This window comes from Electrophorus electricus, chromosome 3 (assembly GCF_013358815.1).
Source record: "Electrophorus electricus isolate fEleEle1 chromosome 3, fEleEle1.pri, whole genome shotgun sequence".
Classification (NCBI taxonomy): Eukaryota; Metazoa; Chordata; class Actinopteri; order Gymnotiformes; family Gymnotidae; genus Electrophorus; species Electrophorus electricus.
This window is the reverse complement of record NC_049537.1, coordinates 2,781,002-2,788,691: the sequence shown is the minus strand read 5'-3', so window position 1 is coordinate 2,788,691 and position 7,690 is coordinate 2,781,002. Positions and strand designations below refer to the sequence as shown.

The 7,690-nt window shown below is 45.1% G+C and overlaps 1 long non-coding RNA gene across 2 annotated transcripts; it reads left to right on the top strand.

Moving 5' to 3' along the window:
- Positions 1 to 443: 443 nt before the first annotated feature.
- On the top strand, positions 444 to 6,719 carry LOC113584536. 2 transcript variants are annotated; one of them, XR_004775822.1, is made up of 4 exons: positions 444 to 558; positions 3,774 to 3,872; positions 4,202 to 4,285; positions 4,795 to 6,719. It is a non-coding gene; the product is annotated as an uncharacterized LOC113584536 (long non-coding RNA). The 2 variants fall into 2 exon arrangements; XR_003411416.2 differs by having other exon boundaries at positions 3,774 to 4,285.
- The last annotated feature ends 971 nt before the right edge of the window (positions 6,720 to 7,690 follow it).

Here is a 7,690-nt window from a genome sequence, read left to right as displayed (position 1 = left end):
TTGAGGTGTATCGCGACAGATCAAAATCACTTCACGGGACGCGTCTGCACAGAAAGGCGCCCGCAGACCACCGATCTAACGTGTGCTCCGGACAGCGGAGGGGCGGTCAGCAGTGAAGTGCGTTCTGTAGGACCCCGAGGAAGCCACACTTGTGGACTTTCTGCTTGGGGTTTGTGCCACTGCCCTGAACCCTTTAAGAGTTCATCAGAAAGTTACAGTTAATGTAACTAACAGTTGCACTTTTAGATGGGCCAAGCTAAAGGCTCAAGTTCTTGAAGTGAGACGCTGTTTCACAGCTGCTCGTGTACGTCTACAGAACACATACATTATCCTAAGAGCAACATGATCTAAGCTCTCCTGAACGCTCATCCAGGGGAATATTATATTTCCTAATCTTACTCTTGATTGGATACCATTTGTTATTGGCAGGAATGCCTGTTTCGGATTGGCCGAGGTGTTGGGGGCGGGATCAGCAAATGAACAGCCAGCCAAGCTGCGCTCTCCCTTTCACATCGGCTCCATCTGCTCCTGATTTGAAGCCTAACTCATGAATAAACGGTGAGTGACCTCACTCAGAGGACAGAGAGAAAGCGGAGCTACAGAGGGCACAGTTTCCTTTACAGAACCCAATTTCTTACATAACAACTGCAATTAAAATATTTTATTACACACACGCACACATTACATTATATATATATATATATATATATATATATATATATATATATATATATATATATATATATATATATAATGTAATGTGTGTGTGTGTGTGTGTGTGTGTGTGTGTGTGTGTCTAATTGTCTTTATCTTTCTTATTTATTTGTTTACTCATGCGGTCTCCTCGGGCCAGATAGAGGGGGGCAGAGTGTTCTGGGTGACACCGCCTGTCTTCTAATTGAACTTAAATGCATTTCCTGTTCTCTTGGCCCATGTGCAGGGTGAGAGGTGCTATGACCCTAACTCACCCCATTGTCTACATAGATGGGGGGCATGAGGGCTGCACTGGTACTGTTTGTGCCCCAGACATCCTGTCCTCCTCCATTAACCTGCCAGTGGCGAGACACTCGTCTCTCTGATGGACAGCCAGGACATGGACAGGCTAAAAGGGGAGGCCACCGAGAAACTTTTTCTTCTGGATCTCTCTGCCTTAAATGCCACATACATCATCAGACGTCATCAGTATGTCCACGTGCTCGGTGAATGGGTTGATTACACTTGCATGTGTCCCAATAATTTGTATTGAAATTCTACTATTAACTCATTGGAAGGCTGATCTCCCACCCGATTACAAGCACAAGCCAATCTGCCTGTAGTTTGTTAGCGTCTCTCTGATCAGGGAGCCAGAGGATGCTGCTGTATGTTTGTTTATTGAAACATGTCAGTACGTAGCCAGAATCAAAGTCCTTCCCTCAGTCTGGGAGTTTACATGTCCTCATCTCAAACGCACTGAAATGTGCAGCGAGTGAGTGAGTGAGTGTGTATGTCACATAGAAATTCGTAGAGGAAAGCAATTAAAACAATCTAAGGGAAAAAATGACAAATGAAGTGACATCGATGCACATGAAGCATTTGGACAGGCCGAGGCACTTAGTATGTTCCTTTCAGACGACCAGTGTTTAGATCCGATTCAATTAGATTCGATTGGATTAGATTAGACTTTAGCAGAGAAAAAGATCAGCACACCTTATGGGTCAGGTCACAGCAACTACTCTCTCTTCCAATGAAAGTTGGTCTAAACGTAAATGGGGGAAAAAAGGATACTAACAAACCTTTATCGCTGAAGTACGAATCCTGTGAAGGAAATTTCATAGCTGCACCTGCAACTAATCGGAGGCCTGGTGAGGTTTGGAATAAACATGACAGCAGCACCAAAAGCTTTGATCTTAGAGTTACACCCAGTACAGAGCTGGGGAGCGTACCAGTCTATTCCTTCACAAACAAGGAATAGTTTGGAATTCATCATTCTGTGATGAAATATTGGTGTCCTTGCTCTGTTGGCGGACATCTTTGATTTTCTTTTTCTTTCCGGGGTGGGGGGTGCGCGCAATGTTGTTGCCTCATTCCGGAGTCTCACTGTTTTCGGTAATAGTAGGAAAAAAGAAACCTGACAGGAACATACATTATTTTCTGAGCAGTACCCCTCTGTCTCTCACGCTCTCTCCCCCTCTTAACACGCATACATACATACATACATACATACATACATGCATGCATACATGCATACATACATATTTACACTTTTTCTTTATCTTTCCCTTACTAACACATTATCACTCCCTCTCTCTCCGTCCCCCCACACAGACAGGCATACATACATACATACTGTTTCTCAATCATTCTCTCATATCCTACTCGCTCTTCCTACACACTCACGCACACACATACATACATGCATTCTTAGATTTTTCTTTTTCTCTTGCTCATGTACCCACTTTCTCTCTCTCTCTCTCTCTCTCTCTCTCTCTCTCTCTCTCTCTCTCTCTCTCGCACTCTCTATCTCTGTTTCTCTCTCTTTCTACCCCCCCCCCCCCCACGCTCTCATTTTGTTCCTGAAGGCCCTGCCCAAAACTGAACAGCAGGGGCATTAATCACAACCACAGTTCCAGACAAATAAGGAAACTCGCTCTCCGGCCACGGCAACCAGACAGGCACTAGTGCCCTCTGCTCCGACCTTAATGAAAGCTTTATCTTGTTTAACAAGCAGGGGGAAAAAAAAAACACCTTCCTCAAGTCAATCAGAGCCGCTGTCGCCTGAAAGTTCCACTAGCTTGCAGTACTCAAAGGAAACATTCTGCAGTGCTGTTCTGGAAAGTAACCCCCCAGCCCCACCCAAAAAAAAAAAAAAAGTACGCTGAATTCTGCTCTTGTTGCCTGAGAGCCTCAGTGGTCAAGAGCCAGAGTCACAGGCCATTTTCCCATGCAGCCCAAAGACTCGGCATGAAAGAGACACACCGCCACATCGAGAGAGAAGAAAGGACACTGGGATTGGCCGTGTTGTCAGCGAGCGCTGCTCTGATCCCAATTTGCCTTTCTCCGGCTGATCCGTCAGCGGGGCTTGATCAAAAAGGGATACTTGCTCTCCCGGCATTCCTCCCTCCGGGAGATGAGTGTCCCTCACTGTCACCCTGCCGCCACTTCCTGTGGTCCAAGCCCGAAACAAAGCTCCTCTCTCTGTCCAGCCTCTCCTCTTGGCCTCTGAGCGGAGGACTCTGTAACACACACGTTCTCCGCTGCTCTCTGATTTCATTTTGAGGTATATTAAATATAATATATAAAACGGTTGAATTACCTGTTTTTCCCAAGTGAAAATGCAAAATGGAGGCTGTTGTCCTGGTGCAGTTGTCTGCAGTTGTCGCATGCTTCTGTTTCACTACAGCTTTGTAATTCTTTCTAAAAGTAAAGACTTACTTTTGTGAGAGTGTGTGACCCTGGCCAAAAATAATATCCCTATTCCTTGCATTTGGAATACATTTTAAGCAAATAAAATAATGGTATCGTAATATAAATCACATTTTTATTCAGTTATTCAAATTCTGGCCAGCAGAATGTTTACACATACAAAATCTAGCACAAGACCTCTTTGTATCCCTGGCAGTCCTGCGTCTGACGCCAGTGTGGTGAGGGGGGGCGCGCGCTCGTGCAGGGAACTCTGCGTTGGTTTAGTTTAAACCGTGTCATTTCTGTGGCCAGTGTGCCGAAAAGCATGCACTCCACAGCTAGCTGTCAAAACAATAGCTAGCGTCCATGTGCCTCTGTTTGCTTCTGTCCAGTGTCAGGGAAGAGGTTCGAAGCAGGCCACAGGACGCAGGGTTCCTTCACGCTGCAGTCACCATGCACACAGAAGTCCAGCAGAACGGTAAAGGAAAACGGTGAGGCCCGACTTCTTGTCTCATAGATTAACTTGTTTGACTACACTGGCCTGTGGGATTTGGGGAATGTTTTTTTTTTGTTGTTGTTGTTGTTGTTTTAAGTGAGGGCGAGCGTTATGCTGTTCGGTTCTGCTCAAGAGTTTACGTGGATCAGTTCCTGTCATCCAGCACTGGGCATTATGGGTGATGACGCTTCGTATAGTATTTTTTTCAGGTAGAGCTGCTCAGTGATGACCACCGCGTTATCAAAAGCGCGTCGACCTCGTAGCCTCACCCAGTGCCTGAGCATACGGGTCTGATTTCTGGGTTTTTGGTAAATCTGCCGTCAGCACGTCAATGTTGCAGCGAAGTCGGGAAAGAGGACTTTGTGTTCGGTTCCTCATCAGGACATCATGTCAGACTCTGCCTTACACGTGAGTACCTTGCCTCGCTTCATGTGCAACGCTCACTGAGCACTTGGGTGTCAAATGAAACAAATCCATAATGAAGACTGTTCCAATGCACAAAAAGGAATTGGTACACACACACACACTCACAAATATATTCTAGTTTGTCTGAAAGGCAATATATAGCCTCCGAGGATGAATAATCCAGATTACAAAGAACAGGCTTTTGCCGTGCTAATGCAATGGATAAGATCTCCATTTCCTGCAATCAAAAGCGCTCCCTCTGCACAAGCCATTATAAAAAAGGCACTTAGATACCTATTTTCAGTCTCCCATCCCATTATATTCACAAGGCCTATTTATTTCCATTATCTAATTGTACACAGAAAACAGGCCTCATGGAAATTGGACCAAATCATTTTCAATGGAAAAATGAGAAAAGTTTAAAATGGCAGAGCATAATTGAATGTATTAGTCACAATTTTAGGCTGTGTGTTGTGCGAGGAGATTACGTGAGGCTGCTTGGTTGTTCCTAGGACTCTGGCACGGGACTTCAGGACTTCTTCATGCACTGCTGACGCTGGGCTCCATTTAGCTGGAGAACACGGAAGAGCAAAAAGAACATCTTGCGTTCTCTCCTCGGTCTGGGGCAAATACACTCACCAGCCAGTTTATTACAAACAGGTACCTTGTACGCACCGTCACTGGAAATGTATAATCCAATCCTGTCTTATAGCTGTTTGCTCAGTGAGCAATTACAGGCTATAGCCTTCAGACTGAAGTTTGTCTGCTGTTCTCTATCGCATTCGTCACTGGTCAGTTCCTGGTCACACGACCCAGCTGACTGGATATTATTTGGGTGACAAGCTTTGGGGTTCGAGCTTGATTACAGTTGAGCCAGTGGCGCATTCCATATTTGACATCCGTTGGAATTTCTTATTAATTAATTGCACATTAATCAGGGAGTGTATCATCTTCAGGCAAATTAAAAATGCAAATTAAATATGAGGCAAATATCAAAACATGTTAGACTGGTGATGACAAATGATCTTTGAATGTTCCCCCACTCTTTCTTGTACAAATTTTTTTTTTTTTTTAGATTTTATGTAAGTGCTCATTTAGAGTAATTTGTTAACCTGACGTCTTAAATATATCTTGTACTAAAATATTCCAAAAGAGTTCAGCGCAAAGTCAAGTGTGGGCCTCTCATCGTCGTTCCTCCCTTTTGAGCCGACCTGCGTGCGCTTCGCATGCCTGGTGTGTTTTGGGAATAACACTTCTGTCCTTGGGTGTGGCTCCACCTTGTAGGGCCACCTGCAGGCTCAGAGGTCACGAAACTCCGCAAGGACAAAGATTCTGCTCTCGTCTTACACCCAGAGTGAGGCAGGTCCCTGGGCTGCCGTGGGCATGTGAGCATTCACCTGAAACCTCAGGCTGGTGTGTCACTGCCAGGGATCCAGGCATTAGTGCTCGTCAGGGCCGGACAGAGGCACCTTGGAGCCTCTTGGAGAAGTCAGGGATCTAAAAAAGGCTTCAGATGCCCCTGACCATGTAAATGACGAAGGGATAGAAGTCACATTTGATAAAGATGTGGATAAAGGGAGAGATAGAGGCAGGGAGGAGCACACTTATCTCTGGGCAATTACCCTCCCGCACACAATGAATAAAATGAAAGCTAGCCCAATGATCTGAGGTCTGGCAAATTGTAGATGAGAGCGAAGGTACTGCTAACCCAGATAGATCCATCTGCAAATATGATGTATTAGATGTGCAATATTCAACCAGACTTCAGGCTCGACAAGATCATGGCTCAGATGTCCCAGCATGGCCCGTGTTTAATTACGTCCAAACGCTGCTCGGGGAACTTTTCACCGCTGGCCCTCGGTGATTCACATGTAATCAGGACGGCAGCGGAAACTGCCCTCCTTACTCTGCTGTTCCCATTACGGTCGTTTTGGTTCTGGCTCTTCTCCGTGCGCGGCACCGTTCCGAGTCGTCTGTGGGTGTGTAGAGTAGGGAGTGCCCTCTCCTGTATTCTTTCACATTGTTCGTACCTGTAGGTCCCACATAAAAGCCCTGATCGAGAGGTTGGTTGTGACCCGAGTGTTCAGTTTCAGCAAGGGTTTAATTAGAATCATGGTGAAGTTCCCCAAGGGCCAAAACAAGGCTCAGTTTCATTCCACTGTGTGGTTGCAGCCTTTGTTACGGTCACACTGTATTGTCCGATTATTCTCATAGCTGTTCCAAAACGCTGTCAATGACTGTGTGTCCCCACCCAGAGAAAATCGCAGTTATATCCAAACCATCAGCCATTCTGTGTGGAAAGAGTGACATGTTCACTTTAATAGGTCGGCTGTGTGTTTTTAGCATGTGAGTATAAAAAATGCAATTAGATGGCAGTTACGTGGGAGTGTGTTCATGGTGTAGTTGGTTGGTTGTGTTGCATGTGTGTTAAGGTGGAATAATCTGATGGTATTCAAATTGTTTAGCAGGACATTTAAATTAAGAATTAAATAGTCCATAATGAGACCATATTCACAACTCTTTACTGTATGTATTTGTTCTCGGACTTGATTTAGTTGCATGATTTTATTCAGCTATTAACTCTGTTTTGTGTTCTACCTTACAAGCAGACTTCAGGTTAGTAGCGTTTGACTCTTGTAGATTCATTTCAAAAAGTTAGAAACAATAATAAACAACAAAACCCAGCAGGAACTCTCCAGTTACCAGGCCAAAATGGCTGCAGCAGCTGTCGTGAGTACAGTTGCCGTCCACGGTATACAGGAGGCGGCAACGCCACCGTCTCCAAGGGGAGGGGCACGGGGCTTCTCCATGGGAAGTTCCTGCAAACAGAGGGCACCCACTTTTTAAACCTCATTTGTCTTGTTAATGTGCCCCACTGATTACCTGATTGCACTGGATGACTGTGGAGAAATCTGATTGCATGAAATTATACAGAGCAAAAAAAAACAAAAAAAAACCCCTTTTGATTGGGGGAATGGATCTGGGATGCTCGTTGCCACTGTTTGACGGGCCCCTGTGAAATTTGCCCTCATTGATTTCAAATCAGCAAAGTGCCACGCGTAATTGTAATCAGAGCAGGCAGTCGCCAAGCAGGTCTATTTTAAAACCCGACCTCCTTGCTGTGCAAACTTCTGCAGCTTACCAGTGCAGCGGTGGAACTGTGCCCCACATTAATTGCATGACTTTGGCAGTGCCGTGGTGAGGTCTTTACCCTGCCTGCGTGCGAGACAGTGGAAAGGACTAAAAGGCTTTGCTTGGCACAATGCAGTCTCCTTGGTGCTCAATCACATGTACACACTTGAAGTACATTTACCATAAAGACCTAATCAAACCAGCATACCAGTCAAGTTCTTTTAAAGGAGATACTTATCACCTTTTTATATGTTTGATTTTTAAAGATTTTCATTG